The sequence below is a fragment of the Arachis hypogaea genome, chromosome 19 (genome assembly GCF_003086295.3).
Source record: "Arachis hypogaea cultivar Tifrunner chromosome 19, arahy.Tifrunner.gnm2.J5K5, whole genome shotgun sequence".
Lineage (NCBI taxonomy): Eukaryota > Viridiplantae > Streptophyta > Magnoliopsida > Fabales > Fabaceae > Arachis > Arachis hypogaea.
The window spans coordinates 131,211,956-131,234,855 of NC_092054.1; positions in this window are offsets into that span (position 1 = coordinate 131,211,956).

Consider the following 22,900-nt stretch of genomic DNA (forward strand, 5'->3'; position numbering starts at 1 on the left):
TGGAAATGGCGTGCTAATCTCCGGTTGATCTTGAGAGATGCAAATATAGTAGCAGACATCATGGCAAAGACTGCAATGAGGACTCTTTCTTTCCAAGTGGAGCTTCTGTTGCCTTGAAAGGAGTTTGAGAGTAATATTCAGCGGGACTGCCTTTTTTAAGCAATTTCTTGTTTGTTTTTTCTTTCTTGGTTGTTTTTTTTTTCAGTCACTAAAAAAAATTAAATGTATTATTCTTGTAATGTATTCCCTATATGGCTAGACCAAAGAGTGATTAGTGATATTCTTAATATTTGTATCCACTGTAACTACTTCATATTTCGTTCACGTAATAATACCATAATTTTGAAAAATAATTTAAAATGTGAAAAAGTGAAAATAATTTTAAATTTTATAAATCATTATATCTTTTCATGACAAATTAACATATCATTGTCTTACATTAGTAACCACTAAATACAAATGTATCGTAAGAGTAATAACAAATATAATTTTCACATCCAATATTGGGGGGTTAACCATTAAAACTGATTCACTTAACATATACTATGTAAAACCAGATTCAGTCAATATAGGTGGTTATGCTACTATACTTTTTCTATAGAAGTCATCTTAAGTCCATAATGCAAATAAATAAAACATATAAAACAAATGAGTAAACTAAAAATAGATAAAGAAAACTTTTACTATTGTCTGAAAAACTTCCTACAATTAAACTAAAAAAAATTGAAATTCATTTCCATCTTTCATCCAAGGATAGACAATAGTAGCTAATGATACTTGCCTTTCTAATTATCGATGGTCACATCAAAATCCTACAAGAACCAAAAAATTAAAATTAGACAACCATGTAATTAATAAGAAGAAATATGTTAAATACTCACCATTTGATCGATTCACTCCTCACTGTTTTGACTAGACCAACCATCATCATCTTCGAGACCTCCTCTATCTCCAATTTCCATTTGATTATGGTTATCTCCACAGCGACAATTTCGGCGGTTATGTTCTATACCGTTACATTTGCTACACCGAATCCTTCACTTTTTATTTTTGTCTCTAGCTTCTTTTGAAGTAGCATCCGTCCGTATTTTAAATTTCTCACCCGCACTATTAGAACTTCCCTCTCTATTCTTTTCATATTTGGCAAATAATTCAGCCTTTTTGTTTCTAACCCACTCCATAACATCCTTAAAATTACCTAAATCTCTGTAAGTAGCAAATGGCAAGCACTGCAACTCATCATCATAGCAGCAATCCTACTCTCATAACTTCCATCTCGAACTAATGATCATCGTTGCTCCAGCCTTACATGTGCCTCTTTTGCTTTCATGGTCCACCGCTTCAATAGCAGTGACTTAGGTAATTCTATAATTTGAAGATATATCAACAGACGAAAGATATGAACACATGGAATGCCAAATGACTCCATTCGTTGACATGAATACCTAAACTCATTGCTGCCAGGCCAATAATATACAACCCATTTTTGTGTTAACTCATAATATTTTCACACATCATAGTTCATACTACATGAAGTCTCTCACCAATCAACTATTATCACAGTTGATGCTTTCAACAATAACGATCGAAACAAGTAGAACACCTCTCTTGTATCACTACAAAAAAATCACTTTTAGCGGTCATTTATTTTGCTCTTACCGACAATAAAAATAGCCGCTAATACATTTACTGACAATTAGACATTAGCCATCTTATGCTTCGTCGCTAAAAGGTTTTAGTGGCCATTATAACATTTGCCAGTAAAGACCGTTTAATGGCAGCAAAATGTATATAACTTTTAGTGGCCATTTTCTTGGCAATTTATATGGCCACTAAAAATAATTCTAAGATTGCAACATTATTCACTTTTAGTTGCCATTACTATTGCCGTTAAAATCCATTTTATTGGCAATTTATATGGCCACTAAAAAAATTCTAAAATTATAATATTATTCACTTTTAGCTGGTATTACTATTGCCGTTAAAATTTTAAAGACTTTTTTTTTAATTATACTCACTTTATTAGAACTAACAACCTATATTTTTTCTATAATAATAATAATAATAATAATAATAATAATAATAATAATAATAATTTGCATTTGAATTTTGACTAGGAAAATTTGAAATAAGCTTTCTATTAAAATGCTCTTTTTGACAAACTAAAATGTTAAAAGCGGTATTTGTCAATACATAATAGTGGTTTGTTTGTCATTTCATTAACTTTGAATACGTTTTGTAGAAAATAAAAAAAAAAAGCCAAAATGTGCTCAATTTTTCTAGGCCAATGCTGCAGCAAGGCTACCAACTATGAGTCCCACAGCAATTGCAGTGATGCCAATTCCTATAACACCATCAGCATAACAGATTGAAATTTAAGTTCAGTTAATGTTCCAATGCATGGTGAGAAAAGCTTGAGTAAGAAACAGGGATGAGGATATTGGCGTAAACTTAAATAAATCTACACAGCCTTGGATAAAACAGAGTTCAAGCCAACTCTCACAACTTTATAAAAACTCAAGTGAAAAAGGAAACCTATGGCTTTGTCTTAATGCTTAAGCCAAAACTCACAATTTCACTCACTTTTATAAAATCTAAGTCTATAACATCCAGCACCATAAAAGCCGCCTACCATTCCTCTCATGCTCATTGTTGTAATTCACAATTCACAATTTCACATACTCACATTCACTATCAACACATTGCCCAGAACCATATTCCCAATTCCAATAAAGCCACCTAAAAACGAATGACAACTATCCCTATACTGTAATTTATACCCTCAATACATGCCACTTCAAATTCAATTCAAACACCACTCCCCTGCATAGGCATGTTCAGAATTTATACATATACATGTAGTAAAAGAATTTGATGGATGGAGAAGTCTTGTATAATGATTTATAAACATACAATAATATTATGTACGGTATTAGTTAATTAGTGCTGGATTCAAACAATAATAGATAAAGATATAATCTTTCAAGAAAATAACTATTAGCATCGAACTTGATTTCAAGTGCTGGATGGTGCTAACTCATGGCCACTATTAGCATCAGGAACCTAATAAATGCAGTAATGTCAAATAAAAAAAATAGTTCACAAGAAAAAATTTCAAATTTAAAAAATTATCTGCATAAAAGAATTTTCATTGAAAGGCATCATAGGTTTCCACCCCGACATCCCATAATTCCTTTAACTCTTCTATCAAAGGTTGCAAGAAAACATCAATATTATTTCCAGGCGTTGTTGGTCCAGGAATGAGTAACGACAAAATAAAAAACTCTTGCTTCATGCACAGTCATGGTGAAAGATTATATGGCATTAAAATCACTGGCCATGTGCTGTGTTTACTTTGCATTTTACTATATGGATTAAATCCATCAGCAGCTAATCCTAAACGAACATTGCGAGGATCTTTAGAAAATTCTTCATGAGAATTGTCAAAACTTTTCCACGCTTCAGAATCTGCAGGATGTCGCAAAGTCCCATCTTTATTGTGTTCATCATGATGCCATCTCATCAATTTAGAAGTTCTTGAAGACATAAACAGTCTCTGCAACCTTGGCTTAAGGGGAAAATAACTTAGAACCTTAGCAGGAATTTTTTTTCTTATTGTTTTTCCACCTAGAAGCTCCACAAACTGAGCAGTCGTTGATGTTCTTATTAGCCAATTCATTCCTAAAAAGCATACAATCGTTGGGACAAGCATGGATAATTTCATACTTCAAGCGCAATCCCTTAACCATCTTTTTAGTATTATAATAAGAACTAGATAACTTTTCACCATCGGGTAATACTTCCTTTAATAATTCTAGCAACTCATTAAAAGACTCATTGCTCCATTTGAATAATTACTTTAGATGGTAAAGTTGCAATAGAAAAGAAAGCTTGCTGAATTTCTTGTATCCAGGATATAATTCTTCATCTGCATCTTTTAGTAACTTGTCAAACATTTCCACTTCTGGATAAGATTCATTTCTTGACGCTTGTTTGGCTCCTCATCACCACTTTCTGAAGGGTCATTATCTATGATTTGGGTAAAACCATTATAAACATCCTCTATCATTTCTACCATATCATCACCCTTAAAAGTTTCTTCTATACAAATAGTTTCTCCAATAGGAATGGGTGAGTTTAATAATTCCCCATGACAAAACCAAGCGTCATATGATGGCATAATACCATTAACTACAAGGTGATCATAAGCCATTGCCCGATCCACTAAATAGTGTAACACACATTTCTTACAGGAACAAGCAATTGATTCTCCATTATTATGATGAAAGGTATGGTTTAAAAACTTTTCTAATTCCTCTAGATACTCTTCACTAATTCTATCACATTGCATCCGTCTTCTATTTCTATAATTGTCCATGATCCTTCTATAGATATTTTATATCCTAATTAAAATGAATAAATTAAAAATATATAAGCATCAAACATCAAAGAGCAGGAAATAAGGTAACTAGTCTCTAACATAGGCAAATAGAAAAGCTAGTTAATTATTACTGACCTTAAAATTGGCAAAAATCTGAATTGTGACTGCTCAACTTTGGCATAAGCTGTAAGTACAATTTTTGGTTTTTCTTTTTAATTAAGCTGGGGATTTTTTCTCATTTCTTTCTTTTTCTTTTACTCTTCAATCTACAAATAATTAAATCAAGCAAGTTAAGACATGATTAAATAAGAAAATGGGTTCAAGACTCAGCACAAACACTCCAAATAATCTATAGAAATCAGCATAGAAGTAGAAAATAACATAGGTAAATAGAAATCATCATTTTACAAATAAGTATGTGTTGAACGAATACTGAGCAACAATGTATAGAAAGAATGTTGGCTTCCTAGAAAATATTCTCAAAACAATGCCGAAATGAGGATAGCTTACCAAAAGTTATTAAAGTTGAAGTATAAAAGTAAACAATTTATCATAAATTTTACTAAAAGGTATACTTTAAATATAAATATATAACTTCAAAGGGGTCAATCTGAACCCAACCCCCTCAATAATTTCATATAAAAAAAACCATACAAATAAAGAGGAGAGAGAAGTCAGACCAAAATCAATTAAGCATCATTCGTTAGTTTAATAGATTATTAGGGGGAAAAAGTTAAAATCACCTAATAAATTGATATATATGGTCCAAGTAATAAAATTTTCAAAATTGATACTTATTACCTTTTTTAGTTACAAAAATTTACCCTTACTTTTGGACAAGAAGGATTAGAACATTCTTATTATAATTATTTTTTAGTTATATTTCTATATATTGTATCTAACCATATGCTATACATTATATATATCATTGATAAACTCCATTTTTAGGGTTTATCTTGTGTTGAATTTAGAGGGTTTTGTCAACTTTTCTCCCATTTAGTCACTAAAATAGCATGATTTTGTAAATTCTCCTTTAATTATGCTTAAGAGTGAAAACATGTTTTTTATGTCTTAAAATAGCTAAATTTAATTCACCTTGATTCCATTAGATGCCTTGATATGTTTGTTAAATGATTTCAGGTTTAGTAGGAGGCAAAGATTGGATTGAGGGAATGAAGAAAAAGAGCATGTAGAAATGGAGAACTCATGAAGAAATGAAGGAATCGCAAAGTTGTCAATCCTGACCTCTTCGCACTTAATTGATCATCACTTGAGCTATAGAGATCCAAATGAGATGGTTCTAGTTGCGTTAGAAAGTTAACATCCGGGGCTTCAAAATGATATAAAATTTGTCATAGTTGCCTGCGTTTAGAGATGCGTACACGTGATGTACGCGTACGCGTGGGAAGCTGCACGTGACTTACTAAAGGCAACTCGTGGCCAGCAATTTCTGAAGTATTTTGGGCCCAATCTAACTCATTTCTGATGCTATTTAACCCAAGGATTGAAGAGGGATGAACCAAGTAGTTAGTTAATTAGTTTTAGTTTAGTTTTCAAGAGGCTTTAGTTAGTTTCTAGAGAGAGAAGCTCTCACTTCTCTGTAGATTAGGGTTCTTAGTTTTAGATCTAGATCTACTTCTTCTTCTCTTCTAGTTTTCCTTTTCCATCTTTAATTGTTCTCTTGTAGTTGTAGAATTCTTCTTCTCTTGTAGTTCTCTTGTAGTTCTTTGTATTGTTAGTTGTAGTTTATGAACTTTTTGTAGATCTACATTTCTTCTTCAATGCAATTGGTAAGTTCTTTGTTGTTTCATAATTGTTTTGCCTCTCTATTGTTAATCTCTTGCTCTTGTAGTTGTAGATTCCTTTAATTCTTGCAATTAATAATGTTTGCCTTTATTGCCTTCTATGTGTTTGTTAAAATATTTCTTCTAGTTATGAGGTAGATTTTGTTCCTCTTGGCTTTGGTTGAATAATTGGTGACTCTTGAGTTATCTAATTTCTTTGTTGATTGATAATTGGAAGTTGCTAATTGACTTGAATGTCACTAAAGCTAGTCTTTCATCTAGATTTGGCTAGGACTTGTGATATCAAGTTAATTCCTCCACTTGACTTTTTTTCATAGTTAGAGGTTAACTAAGTGGGATCAATACACAATTCTCATCTCAATTGATGATGATAACTAGGATAGGACTTCTAGTTCTCATACCTTGCCAAGAGTTCTCTTAGTTGTTAGTCTATTTCTTTTGCCATTTACAATTCTTGTTTCTTATCTCAAAAACCCCAAAAATACTTCATAGCCAATAACAAGAATACTTTATTGCACTTCCGAGGGAGAACGACCCGAGGTTTGAATACTTTTGTTATTTTCATTGGGGTTTGTTTTAGTGACAACCAAATTTTTGATTGAAGGAATTGTTTGTTGGTTTAGAACTATGCTTGCAACGAAATTTTATTTGTGAAATTCTAAACCACACACACAATTTTTCTCTCATCAATCATCATGTTGATTAATACAATTTCTCATTAAGTGTATCTCCGACTTAACACTATAATTTATCTAAAAGACATAATAAATACTGGTGTAATATTATTCATTTGTATTTGGAAATACACCTAAACTCTTTTTTTCCTAAAAATCTTTAATATATTGGTTTATTCTATTTGTGATATAATGTTAGTGTATAAAAGTTTACTCTAATATTTGATTTAATTCTTCTATATTTGTATATGCTAGTCGGTAACTAGTAATTCAAATGTTATATATATATATTAAAAAAATTACGGTAGCTAATGGAGTAGTGAAGAGAGTAGAGATTTCAGTATATATTGTTGACAACTGTTACAACCTTCCTAATACAATAAGAACTTCACATTAGAAGAGAGCAAAAATTTCAGTATATAGTAGATCATCAAGATTACAATATAAAACACTTTCAACAAAATATAAACTTAGTAAAACCAATAATACCAATTCTTGTAAGCTACTAGTATTAAAGTACACAATCAATATTCAATCCTTATCACTCGTTTTAACTGACTAATTAGACATTCCAATTATAAAAGTTTGGCTCCAGCCATCTCAACCTTATTGGATGGCAAAAGCATAGTCTTTATTCTGTCTCTTTCTTTCTCGTTAAGTTCCTAAATTCCAATAATCATTCTTGATCTCTCACTCAATTACCACTTTTCTCTTCTTTTTCTCTCTCTTTTTTGATCTTGAAGGTATTTTCTACCCCTAACACCGTAGCTATTAAGAGAACCTAATAACAATTGCTTACTAAAGGATTTAAAGCTTGGTTCTTAGCTTGGAGAGAAGTTCACTTACAACTGCACCCAATCTTTATTAATTACTCACTCACTCTTTGTTGGGCATTCAATTTGGCATATACAAACTAAGAGTAGCATCACATCCCTTAAACATGCCTGCCCAACAAATATGGGGATCAATCAATAAATTGTTTCTTCCCTGAATGAATTTTAGTCACACTATATCAAAAATTACCTGTTCCTGTAAAGCCTCTCTCAGATGAGATACAAGGCTAGCTCTAGATGATTCTATAGCTGTTAGTTGCTCAATGCAGTCCCTAAGTATGGCATTATGTCCCTGGAGTTCATCCACTACTGCAGATTCATAGAATTGCCCTACACATTAAAGATTAAATAAGTAAGGGATATTCAAATAAGATGAAATCAACAAGACTCCCATTAAACACATTACCTAATAGTCTACTTACATTACAACTAATACACAAGCTGTTTGGATGAATTGGTGATTTGACAAAGTTAAATCAACTAATAATCTACTTACATTACAATTCTATTTATCTTATAGAAAAATCAATTATTTTTATTTATAATTGTTTAAGTACCATAACTTGGCACTTTGCCAAAGAATAGTAAAGTGGCATAATTCATACTAAAAGAAAGCTGAAGAGTCAAAGGCAAAGCATTCCCATAAGGCATTTATCGATTTATTGTCTTGAGGCAAGATGTATCAATACCTCACTGAAAAAGATTGTGGACATTCTCCTTATAAATTGATTATTCGTGCAAAGCACTCGTAGTAAAAATTAAATGTTACATTTTAAAAAATAAAAATAACCTCCCTTACCTACTAGCTCTAAAGAGTACCAAAGACAGACATCTTGCTAATTTCTTAACAATCTAACTATTCACCTCTTTTAGCATCACACATAGCATGTTAGATAGTTGAGTTTTTGGTCTTTTAAAGTTATCAAAATTGAGCAGAATAGCAGAAAGGATACCTCACCTTGAGATCCTAACCCAAAAGACAAAACCAGGGATCTTAGAGAAGGGTAGCACCATAAATAGAAATTGGTGTTTATCCCTTCTAGTGGCTCACCTACTACCTTCAACCTCTCCAAACATAATTAGACTACATAAACTAAGCACTACATCCACATAGTATAAGTTCCAAACTAACAATATTCATACTTAAAAAATAATGAATCAAGAATAATGACTTAACCAAACACTTGGCAACACTAAAAAAGTAACAATACATCAAAGAAATGACAAAGTTGAATGAACACACATTAAAACCAAGAAAAATCCGCTAGATTTCTAACCTAAAACACTCAAACCAAGCTCGTAAGCTAAAAACACACATCCAAAGGCACATTAATCAGGCATCATCTGAATTGCAGATTCCTTAAATTGAAAATAAAAATAAACCAAATGACAGTTCAATTGACGACACATAGCTTCAGTTGCACACACAAGAATTAGCATTAATAGCAAAAAACTAAATTCGAAACTTAAGAACTGGAACCGCAAGATCTAAAATAGTGAAAATAATGTAAGAGAATGAAATGAAGCAGTTGTAAGAGAGAGCACAGTAGATCGAAGCTGCGAACGAGTCAACTCAACGATACCTGAAGGAGTAGATCGGAGCTGCAAGAAGGATCTGAGTCAAAGAGCGAGTTTGTAAGCCCTAAATTGAAAACCAGAGAGAAAGATAAAAAGTGATGGGTATGAGCCTTTGCTTGATCTGAACTGCGGTAGCGAGGGCGGCAGCGACAGCGACGGCTACGACGAGCTTCGGCGGTAAGCTTAGGCTCTCTTCTCTAAGACCTCTTTCTTTGGATCTCTTCATGCACAGTAAATCCCCTTTCTATGGATTGTAATTTCTCTGAATCTCTTATTTCTTTAATTTAGATAAAAAATATCTTAATAAAAATAATACTAGCCATAATTCTATGGCCACTAAAACTTTTTTATTAAAAAGGTAGTGATAGTAATAATAATTGTCATTACAATATAATTTTAATAAGAATGATATTGGCCGTAATTTTATGGCCACTAAAAATTTTTTACTAAAAAATATTTTTTTTGTATTTATTAATGGCAATAATAACAATTGCCATTGTAATATATAGTAATAATGGTAAATATATAATTGCCGCAAAAAGATAACTTGAATTAAGAAATTAGTGGCTATTATATTATTGCCACTAAAAGTTTGTCGTTAAAACATATTTTTCTTGTAGTGTATAAATAGTTGCACCTAATCGCTCCAATGCTTGCACTTGTGTTTGAATTATCGAAAACCCGTATGAGATGTAATAGTCAGTCTCAGCCTCATTATTCCGCAACAAATGCATCCACTGACAGAAGTGATGGAGAAATTCCTTAATGCTATAGCAAGATTTTACAAACCTAATAACTTGTGAATGTAGTGCCTCACACCTTGATGTAGTTCTCAACCTGGCAAAGAACTTGCCTCTCATATGAGTTGTGGCCACATATCTTTAATCCCATAAGTGTTATCGACCTACTCCATGTCATTAACCCCAAAACTATTAACCATTGACGCCCACCACTCCTCAAACTCAACAATCTCATAATCGCCAAGCATACATTTCCAAAATTATTGGGTAAACCTGGGGTTGGAGACATTGGCTGTGGCATTTCTTAGCAAATGCCATCCGCACAACCTATGGTGCACATCTAAAAAGACCCTTTCAATTGCAAGTTTCATAGCCTTAGCACCGTCAATTATCACAACATCTGGTCGTTTACCATTCATTGCTTCCACGAATCTCTGTAATAGCCATATGTAAGTTCCTTCTCCTTCATATGCCATAATTGCACTACCAAAAACTATTGTTGGAAAGTGATGGTTGACTCCTGAGAAAACTACCATCAGAAACTTGTACTTGTTTTTCTTGTAAGTTGCATCAGAAGCCATAACATCACCAAATTCTTCAAAGTCAACACAACTCTTCCCGTCCATTCAGATTAGGTGTCGAAACACACCATTGTTATCCACCTTGTAGCTCCAGTAAAACTTTGGATCTAATTTCTTCCGCTTCTTTAGATACTTCAATGTTTTGGTCACATCATCTTTTTTATTTGGTTGTACATGTTTTTTCTTCGAAATCTAACATTCTTAAAACCAACAGATTGCTCTGCAAAATGCATATATATTTGGGTTGTGGAAATTTCAGCATCTTTTACGTCGTTCATTCTTCGAATCTTCATCAGTCATTCTCCTTTGCGATCTCAACATCTAGCTCAAAGTTGGGGGCATTAACTCATGATTATGTTCATTTTGAAATAATGTTTTATACCACCAGTCCCTACCAACATCTATGTGGACTCGCATTTGTGCTACACACCCACACCTAGTCTCTGGCTTTAGAGCTCTCTTCCTATTTGTTTCATCGACCCCTCTAAAAATACGAAATCCTTGTCTCGAACACAGAAATATTTGCCAGAGTATGCCTTGTCAATCTCACTTCACCCGACCTTGAACTTCTGAAAATCCATTGACCCTCCCAAATGCATTGTAAAAGGCCTAGGTAACATCAAAGTCTGAAAATACATACTTATTAGCCATATTCACGCTCAAACTTACGAAATTAACCCGACCGATACTTCATGTACTATTCAATAACAGGTTTTCAACATCATTGCCATCACTATCAACTAACAATTCCTCCATTTCCTGAAAGACATTAAACAATAATAGACCTCAACATTCTAAACATAATTTCAAACATTAATAAATCTCAACATCCTAAATGTTGGAACAATCCAGCTAAAAAGATGTACCTCGGCTGAAACATTTTCTATTTGATTATGCGATGACTCTCCAATCATATCAACCATTTTATCAAATGCTATATTTATGCATACTATTATAAAAAAATATTTATATTTACGAAATGATAAAAGATTTGACATATTCACAACTATGAAAATAAGTATCATATGACAAAAATAGGCATAAGACATCAATAAATGAAATCCAACATTCTCTTCTTCAAATACAAAAATAATAAAAGATAAAACAATTACAAATAAATCACAATGATATATCACAAATAATAAATTTTTACCAACACAACAGTCACACTTCCAAAGTACAACAACCAAGTCACACAAATAGCATAATAACAAAGCATAAAAACAACATTCAAGAGTCTATATTACTATAAAACACATTCCCATGTTGCTTTCCTTTCTTCCTAGCACTCTACTAGAGATTTGAATGCTACTCCACTTTCATACTATTATTAGCTTCTTGCAATGACTGGAATAATAAAATTATTATTCTAGTAAATATTTCGAAAAAAAGAAGCTTTGTATTATTCAATATTATTGTATTTTTCAAGTTTAAAATACTATTATAATGAAATGACTTGAAAAAAGAAGAAAGAAATAAAAAAGTAACATAACACAAGTTCTTAAACTTTAAACCAAAATATGACTCCGAAATAATAACAATATAACTACATCAAAAAGAAAAAACTAACTCTATTTTTATTTTTCAAATTTTGAATGTAGAGTAGATAACCAACAATAAATTTAGCAATGTCACATAACTAAAGACGTGGTGGAACAAAAGTTTTACTTAATGAGAAAAATCTTAAATGTCACAAGAATCCAACATAAAGAGTAAAATACATTTTTTATATAACTTAAATGTTAGAGACATCTAAGGGAAAGAATAAAAAAGGTTATGAAAATGAAAAATTTGTAACAAAAATGCTAGAAAAATCCAAGTTTAATACAAGAGGTATTAGTTTATTAAAGAGATAAAGAACAAGGTTCTGAAAATCGAACCGGTCATCGAACCGCTCTAGCTACTGGTTCACTGGTTCATAGGTTCAATCGGTTCGACCGTAGTTAGACCGAAAAAACCGTTTTATAATAAAATAATAAATAAAATATAAATAAACACATGAAAATATAATTATAGTCTAATGTAAACTTTAAAATATCATTTAAATTAAAAGTACTACATAAACCAGAATATTATAATCTCATTCAAATACAAATTCAAAAGTCAAAAAACAAAACAACCAATCAAACATAACATAGCAACATCAAAATAATCCAAATTTATCATCAATCATCAAAATCCTCCATAACTTGCTGCAGATTTGCGTCATTGATATCATCACCTTCATTTCCACTACTTGGACCAGAAAAAGCAAGTGGTGCAGCATAAAATGTACTACTACTACCACCACCACCACCTTGATCTAAATCAGCATCAATCTCATCTAACAAAATATAACACATTATCAATAAATTAAAGATCAAAATATAATGCTTTGTCATTTTGTTAATAATTAAATAAACATTGAAGAACCAACTAGAAATATTATATTGAATCCATCTATACAATGATTCCCATAAGGAATGGGGAATGATAAGGAATTTCATTAAGGAAAGAACTGGAAATGGAGAAAATACCTTCCTCCTTTCAGATGTCAATTGTGGGAGAGTCAACCTTATAACTTCACCATCATTATTTGGAGTCATACCAACATCAGAGCTAACTATGGCTTTCTCAATAGCCTTCAAGCTGAATGACAATACAAAGGACCAGGAGTTCATTAAGAAATACTCTACACACAACATATACATGTGATTGAAGAATGCCTCAAATGAGATTGTATGCACTAATAAGCACTTCTCGCTCAAAACTAATATAATAAAATCTACAGAGTGTACATGAAGTAACAAAGACACATAGACCATAACAAAAATCCCTTTACTGTTACAATAACATGGATAAGATCAAATTAATGTTTTTGATCTAATTCAACAATAATCAATCATTATCCTTTATCATGGATAACTGCACAACATACCTTGATTTGTCATATGGCTGTACCATAAGAGAACTGGCATCAGGGGTGCTAATTTGAGCAATGCTCTTTAAGCTAACTGGACTTCCATAGTATTCCACCTAGAAACATGTTATAAAATTGCTCATCTACAGAAAGAAACTATTGATGAATACATTGATATCTAGTTCATCGTATAAATAATGCATTATGGTATAAGCAATGTGGTGGGTTGGATCAAAAGTACAAGTTGCCAATTTGGTGTGGCAGTTTCCTCAATGTAGGTTCCGTAGAATTGTTAGCAATACTAAATAACAATGTGACAAGCAGATGAAGTACAAATGAAAAGTAGTCCACCAATCCAAGTCAAATGTTGGAGAAAAAATGAGAAATGAGATTGATCAATCAGAGTTCACAGTTTCAGAGTTCAATAGTTCATCATGTCACAAAATCAAAGAGCTACTCAATGAACAGAGTTCACAGTATCAGAGTTCATCACAGTATCAGAGACTCAGAGTTCATCATGCAATAGTTATTCAGCCTTTCAATCAAACAATCATAAGTTCATAACCAATTAAAAGTTTAAAACAACAATTACAGTTAAAAAAAAACTTTTAAAGAGAGCAGAGATTGTAGTATCGTTGTGAAAAATCCAACTCAACCGGGGTTAGTCAAGGGGGAAGATGGGGAAGATGAATGTACTTACCTGCTCAATCAATTAAGGAACGAACTAGATCCTTCAAGACAGAGCACAGAGCGGGACAAAGAGCACGACGGTGGGGCTAACGCGGTGGACAGAGGCGGCGTGGGGGACAGTGGCTGCGCGATGGAGGAACAAGGCGAGACCCGTTGCAGCGACGACGGTGGCTTCGAAGTTCGAACAGCGACGACGATGACCGGCAAGCAAGGCGGTGGCTCGACGGAGCAGGTGTGGGAGTGAGGGAGGAGCTCGAGTTGGAGAGGAAGGAGAAGGAGGGTCGCGTGAGTGAGAGAGTGGCAGAGTGCTTCGTTTGGATTTTGGGGAGAGGTTCACGTAGTTAGGGTTTCCCGTTTCCCACAATCATCGAAACGGCGCCGTTTGGTGAACTTTCTTGAAAACTGGCCGGGTTCCGGTTCGGTTTGACCTACCGGTTCTCGGCCGGTTCGACGGTTCAATAGCGATTTTTGAATTTAGCGGTTATGGCTTCTAACCGAACTGTCTTACTCATCGGTTAACAGTTCAACCGGTTCGACCGACCGATTCGAACCGGTTTTCAGAACCTTGATAAAGAAAGAAGAGCTCCTAGAATTACAATTCTACAAAATTGCTAATTATATATTATAGAAGAGCTCCTAGCATTACAAGGGGTATTAGTTTATTATATCACTATATGAGTTTTCTTTCAATAGATTAGAAATTTGCGAATGCACATACCAAGAAAGTTGGGACTTGTCTTGCCACAAATTTGTAACAACTCAATAAACAGTAAATCGGATAAGCCCTCAATCTTAGTTGTTCCTTTATATCTATAAAAAATTGTATAAAAATGTTATAGAAATTATAAAAAAGAATTAGACTTGACAATCTAACGTTAGCCTTATACAAATTTTGAGCAAGCAAGATACTAGTTTGAACACTCCCATATCACAAGAAAATCAACCATTCAAAGTTTCATAATCATTAATTGATCAAGAAAGAAGAGCTCCTGTTAACACAATGCTATAAAATTTCTGATTATAAATTATAGATTATAGAAAAAACCCTAGAATTACAATCGTAGAATTGCGAAAGGTATTGGTTTATGGCATTACTAGAATTTTATTTTAATACATTATATATTTGTAATAGTACATACCAAGAAATTTGTGCCACTGCCACAAAGTTGCAACAACTCAAACAACAAATATGAAAAGTCATCAATCTTCAATTGTCCGGCTATTCCTTCGTGCCTATAGAAAAATTATATAAAAATTTTTATAGAAATTATAAAACTAAATCAAACTTGACAATTTAATGTTAACTTCATAAAAAAATGAAAAATATGAGCAACCAAAAGACCAGTTTGAACAAGACATATTCACACTCTCATACCAAAAGAAAATCATAATTTAAAATTTTATAACCAATAAATGATAAAGAAAGAGGAGCTTCTAGCATCACAATTCTACAAAATTACTTATTCTACACTATAGAAGAGCTCCTAGCATCACAATGGGTATTAGTTTATTGTATCACTATATGGGTTCTCTTTCAATGGATTAGAAATTTGGGAATGCACATACCAAGAAAGTTGGGACATGTTTTGCCACAAATTTGTAACAACTCAACAAATAGTAAATTGGAGAAGCCCTCAATCTTAGTTGTTCCTTTTATGTCTATAGAAAAATTGTATAAAAATGTTATAAAAATTATAGAAATTGAATTAGACTTGACAATCTAACATTAACCCTATACAATTTTTGAGCAAGCAAAATACTAGTTTTAACACTCCTATATCACAAGAAATTAACCATTCAAAGTTTCATAATCATTAATTGATAAAGAAAGAAGAGCTCCTATGAACACAATGTTACAAAATTTCTGATTAAAAATTATAGATTATAGAAGAAACCCTAGCATTGCAATCATAGAATTGCGAGAGGTATTGATTTATGGTATTATTAGGATTCTATTTTAATACATTATATATTTGCAATAGTACGTACCAAGAAATTTGTGTCACGCTCTGCCACAAAGTTGTTACAACTCAAACAACAAATCTGAAAAGCCCTCAATCTTCAATTGCCCGGTTATTCCTTTATGCTTGTAGAAAAATTATATAATTTTTTTAACGAAAATTATATAACTAAATCAAACTTGACAATCTAATGTTAACTTCATAAAACAATTCTGAGTAACCAAGAAACCAGTTTGAACAAGACATATTCACACTCTCATACCAAAAGAAAATCACAATTTAAAATTCCATAATCAATAAACAATAAAGAAAGAAGAGCTCCTAGCATCACACTATTACAAAATTGTTGATTACAAATTATAGATAATAGATTATAAATTACAAAATATAGATTATAAAAGAACTCCTACCATTATAATTCTAACCTTACAAGAGGTATTAGTTTATTCTATCACTACTTGAGTTCTCTTTTAATAGATTACAAATTTGTGATTGGAAATACTAACAAAGTTAAACACACTATGCACAAAGTTGCAACAACTTAACAAAGCACAATCGAAAGCAAAATCCAAAAGATAACAATAAAAAAGATAATAATTATTATACAAATAAAATTAAAAACATAGACATGTCAAACAACAATGGAAGAAAAAAAACCAACAGTACGACTTGAGAATGATATAGGTAGCCGCATCAAACTCAACAACGAGACAGAGAAAAATAAAAGACTAACGTCACAGCAACAAACAAGAAGAGGCGACACTAATAGAAAGAGAGTAGCATAAATGGATAAAAACCTAAGAATAACCTATGTAACCATTTTTTTCTTTTTGTTGGGTTTTTGATTGTCCCATGCCCAAAAATATACCCTTTTTCTATTAGTCCCGAAACATATGGAATTTGCCAATTTCGTAAAGAAAGAAGAAAACTGAATATTTATCTTTTTCATAATAGTCGTGTAATCAATAATAAATGGGAGACAACTGGAGAGGATTTGGAGCATGAGCCTTCCACCGAAAATTATAGTGGAGCTAAGGAGAGACTCCGACACATCAAACTAGGTTTCTTAGCAACCGTTCCAATTTGGGGATGGTGGAGAAAGGTACCTAGGGAATCAAGGTGTCTTTGTGTCTCCGGCATAGGTCTAATGGAGTCGGTTGGCCATGGACGTCGTCATGTAAGAACCATGATGGCTTCATGGAGACAGGGTTTTTCTCCAGAATCGGTTTTACATTTGGAGTTAACCGGCCAATAATGGTGACGGACAGGTGTCTCCCTCTTTCATGGCAACGATTTCTCGGACTTGGAAGGTCATTCATGGCAGAGGCGAAAGGGGGTGGGTTCAAGAGCGTCTAAATCTGTCGCCGGCTAGAACAATAGTGGAAGCACCGCCAGCAAACAGTGAAGATGTTTGAAGACATCACATCGGCAATAACAGAGTAATGGAGGAGTTCTATCAAGTTTTCCTGAGTACTTTTATGGTGTAAAGGTCGTACTATGTTGAATGAGGAGATTAGTTTTTTTTCTTTTTGTTTGGTCTATGCCAATTTGTTTGTTCAGCCCATGACAAAAAAAGAAGAAAATAATAACAATGGTAAATAAATTTAATTTACCTGATAACTTTTGATAGTAGGTTAACTTTTAATTTAAAGAGTGCTGCACTCTCTAGTTTGTCTGTAATGCACTAGCTTTCGTTATTAAATATTAAATTAGGATGATTATACAAAGAGAGAGCGCTCTGTCACAGTAAATTTTAGAAAGTTAGATTTAACGACGTTTGTCACGGCCTTGGACATACTCCAACGCTACCGTGCCGGCACTCGGACTTACTCAACCTCTTGAGCTAAGATTAAGTCAGCCTAACCCTCAATATTTAGCAAGAAAGCTAAGATCACAAGAGAAAGGAAGCTTTGGTGGAAAGAAAACTTTATTATTCAAGTGTTTGTTACAAATGATTCACATATAGGTTATTCTCTCGCAAGATCTTAAACATGGTTCGTAAGTGTTCTACATGTTTCTCCAAAGTATTGCTATAGACAACAATATCATCCAGGTAGACCACTACAAATCGATCAAGATAAGAACAAAAGATCTCGTTTATCAAGGTACAAAAAGTCGCAGGAGCATTCGTTAAGCCAAAAGGCATCACCAACCACTCATACGATCCATACCTCGTGACACATGTAGTCTTAGACTCATCACCATTGGCAATCCTCACTTGGTGATATCCTGACCTCAAATCCAGCTTTGAGAACCACTTTGCTCTACCAAGTTGATCAAACAAATCAGCTATCAAAGGAATAGGGTATTTGTTCTTGATGGTTACCTTGTTAAGTGCTCGATAGTCGATGCATAGTCTCAACAAACCATCATGCTTCTTTTAGAATAAGATTGGTGTACCATAAGGTGCCTTCGATGGACGGATGAACCCAGCATCTAGCAAATCCTTCAGTTGCTTCTTCAACTCCTCAAGTTCTGGCGGTGCCATCCTATAAGGTGTTAAGGCAGGCAGCTTTGCTCCTGACTCCAATTCAATCTTGTGGTCCACCTTCCTCCTAGGTGGTAGCTATTTTGGCAACTCGGAAGACATCACATCTTTATTTTCTTCAAGAACTTTCTTGATTTCAGGAGGAACGTCTTCTCTTTCAGATGTTGACTCCTCTTTTAATAGAGCCAAATATGTAATCTCTCCTTTCTTAAACCCTTTTCTTGAGTTGCATAGCAGAGAGTATCGGTGATCCTCCAGCTTTAGAGACTGTAGGGACCATGCATGGAGACCCTTATTCCATGACGCATACTATGTCGTAGTATGGCATAGGTATTATATTTGTCTTCCTTTGTAAATCAATCCCGATGACTATTTTGAAATCGTCCATGGGTGCTACTGAGAAATCCACAAGACCCTTCCAAGAATCAAGAGTCATCTCAACCCCTTTTGCTACTCCCTTAAGAGGTTCACCCTCGGTATTCACGGGTTTGAACCAGCCATTCCTTTCGGTAATCTTCAACCCAAGCCTCATTGCTTCATCAGGCGTGATGAAGTTGTATGTAGCACCAGTGTCGATCATAGCCATGACAGGTTTTTCATTGATAAAGGCTTTGACATACATCAAGCCTTTCTTTTCTGCGGTGCTTGCCTCTTTGCCCTTTACAGCATTCATGAGTTAGATAGATCCAACACACTCATTTACTTGAGTTTGGACCTCTCGTTCCTTAGCGATAGATGCCAGAGTCCCTAGCTTGGGACAGTCCTTCATTTGGTGTGGTCCCTTGCACATGAAGCATCCTCCTTTGGGAACAAAAGCCTTCTTCTTTTCCTTGTACTCTTTCTTTGAAGAGTATTTGATTGCGGAATTTATACCCACAAACAAACCGGCAAGTGCACCGGATCGTACCAAGTAATACCTCAGGTGAGTGAGGGTCAATCCCACGAGGATTGAAGGACTAAGCAACAATGGTTGATTAATAAGCTTAGTTAGACAAGCAGAAAATAGTGTTTTGGTGTTCAAAAGACATTAAACAATATAAAGAATATTAAATGAGCAAGTAAATAAGTTGGGAATAAAATATGGAGAAGGCAGTTAAGGCTTTAGAGTTATCTATTTTCCGGATTGATTTTTCTTATTAATTTATTTTAATCATGCAAGATTTAATTCATGGCAAACTATATGTGACTAGACCCTAATTCCTTAGACCTTCCTAGTCTCCTCTAAAATTCATCAACTGCCAATTCCTTGGTCAATTAATTCCAATTAGAGGGTGAAACTTAATTCTAGTTTATATGCCACATAAATCCTAATCACCCAAATATAAGAGGATTATATGTCACGTATCCCGTTAAATCCAGATAATTAAAATTTAGGAGAATTTGTTTTCAAGCTATTGTTCAAGTAAAGAGCTTTTCCAAGTTATATAAAAACTCAATTAGAAAGAGGGTCATACTTCCGTTCCACCCAAATTCATAAGATAAAGAACGAAAACAATTCTTGAAATATAAATCAATACATAAATTAAAATAAAGAAAACAATAGAATCAATCTATACAAATAGACAGAGCTCCTAACCTTAACAGTGGAAGTTTAGTTGCTCATGGTTCAGAGAGAAAAATAAGGATTCTGATAAAATATATTTTGGTAGTTTGGAATGGAATAATGTTGTGTTGGAACTCCCCTGTTGGAATCCCCTTTTATATCTAATCCTAATTAATTTAAAATCTATCTTCTAAAACTAAAATAATATCTTTTCCTATTTTTAATAAAAAATAAAGTTTAAATCAGAATTAATTAAAGCAATTAGCATGTCTTCAATTGATGGATGGGGACCACTTGCTTCGTAGGGTCCACGCCTAACTTGGAGTGGGCATAACCATTCTTGTGTGAATCTCCCTTAAGTCTCTGCTATCCCCTGGCTCTAGTCTGTGTTTCTGGACCGAAATGGGTCAAAACTTGGCCTGAAATCGCCCTCAGCATTTTCTGCATTTTTTGCATGCCGCGCATGTCACGCGTACGCGTCAGTCACGCGTACGCGTCGATGGTCTTTTTCGTGTGTCACGCGTACGCGTCAGGTACGCACACGCGTCGCTGAGCAACTTCGCTTTTCACGCGCACGCGTCAGTCACGCATACGCGTCGCTCCTTGCTGGTCAGCTCCTTGGTTTCTTCTCTTTCTCTGCAAAAACTCCATCAAATTCATCCGAATGCTACCTAAAATAAACAAAATTGCACAAGACTCAAAGTAGCATCCATAATGGCTGAAAGATAATAAATTCTTGATAAAACTTAACAAATTAAATGCAAATTCACTAGGAAAAGATAGGAAAGATGCTCACACATCAGTATTTCCCTTCCTTCTTGGTTGAGAAACTCTTCCCCTTGTCTCCCCCACCTTTAATAGAACTAGGTTTAGAGGAAGACTTAGTTTTAGAGTCTCCTCTATGATACTCAGTGAGTGATTCGGCCACCACGATGGCCTCATCGACATCCTTAACATTACTTCTTTGTAGTTCTTGCTTTGCCCAAGGTTGGAGTCCATCAATGAAGAAGAACAATGCATCCTCTGATGCAAAGTTGGGGATTTGAAGTGTGAGAGTAGTGAACTCCTTTACATAGTCGCTAATTATACTCTTGTGCTTCAACTCCCTCAATTTCTTTCTTGCTTCATAGACCACATTCTCAGGAAAGAATTGTCTTTTCAACTCTCTTTTAAAATCTTCTCATGTGGCTATATTGCAAGTACCCTTTTCCATATCTACGCACTTTCTCCTCCACCACAAAGTAGCATTATCAGAAAGGTAGAGAGCTGCAGTGCGTACCTTTATTGCTTCTTCGACCACCCCTTGGCCTTCAAAGTACATCTTCATTTGCCATAGGAAGTTCTCCACCTCTCGAGCGTCCCTCATGCCCTTGAACTCCTTTGGCTTTAGGAGATCAATCTTTGTCGTCTCCCTTATAATGGTTGGTCGAGATTTTGCCTCCTCGAACCAAACTCGAACTTCCTCAAATAGCTTCAAGGAATTCTCAAGTTTCTTTTCGATTTGGAGCATGCTTTCTTTAAAAGTATCTAGTTCTCCTAACACGTGAGCCTCGAGGGTCTCCTTGTCATGTTTTATCCTTTGGAAGAGCTCATCCATAGAGGATAGAATATTCTCCAACATAGAAACTCTCTCTTCTAAGAAGTTAGAGTCCTTACCTCTAGGCTCACTTGAAGAACGGGCCTTCTTGCCTCCCCATTGAGAAGAAATAGCGTCCCTTCCCCTTTAAGACTCAACATGCTCCATGGTTACACTAGAAGCCATACCCACAAACCACTTGTGCTCCCTCTCGAACCTTGCTCTGATATTAAATTGTCACGACCTTGGACACACTCCAACGCTACTGTGCCGACACTCGGACTTACTCAACCTCTTGAGCTAAGACCAAGTCAGCCTAACCCTCAGTATTTAGCAAGAAAGCTAAGAACACAAGAGAACACAAGAGAAAGGAAGCTTTGGTGGAAAGAACACTTTATTACTCAAATATTATTACAAATGACTCACAACGATTCACACACTAACTCTCACCCCCCTATTTATAGCCATCTACCTCCTCAATGGATGGTTAGGATTAAATATAATCATCTAGAACCTTCAATACAAATATCTATCATATCACAACTTTATAAACACTTCTAGATTATTCCATATTACTATTCATACTTCTATATACATCAATACTCTTCTAGAATATTCCATGATCTTCCAGAGTCTTCTAGAACCCTCTAGGATATTCCAGAACCTTCTAGGACATTCTAGAACGTTCCGAAACCATCTAGAACATTCTCAAACACTTCAGAAAACTATACAAATGTCGTTAAATCTAACTTTCTCTTGTGTTCTCTTGTGTTCTTAGCTTTCTTGCTAAATACTGAGGGTTAGGTTGACTTGGTCTTAGCTCAAGAGGTTGAGTAAGTCAATAATTAATCTTGTGATGGATATGATTATGTAGAATTACGGATTTGATTATGAACTTGATTATGTTTGATTATGATTATGATGAATTTGATAATGATAATGAGTTTGGTTGATAATGATTGTTGATTGGCAAGGGCGTGGGTTACGTCCCACTTGCATGGCAAGGTCGTGGATTTTGTTCCGCTTGCGTAGTTATCTTGAGATGTGAGTTTTGATTGTAAAGTGACAGGATACTCTCCCACTGAGACAAGTGGCAAGGCACTTTTCCTCTGAAACCAGCTTGTGATAAGCTTGGAATGTTTCTTTTAGGG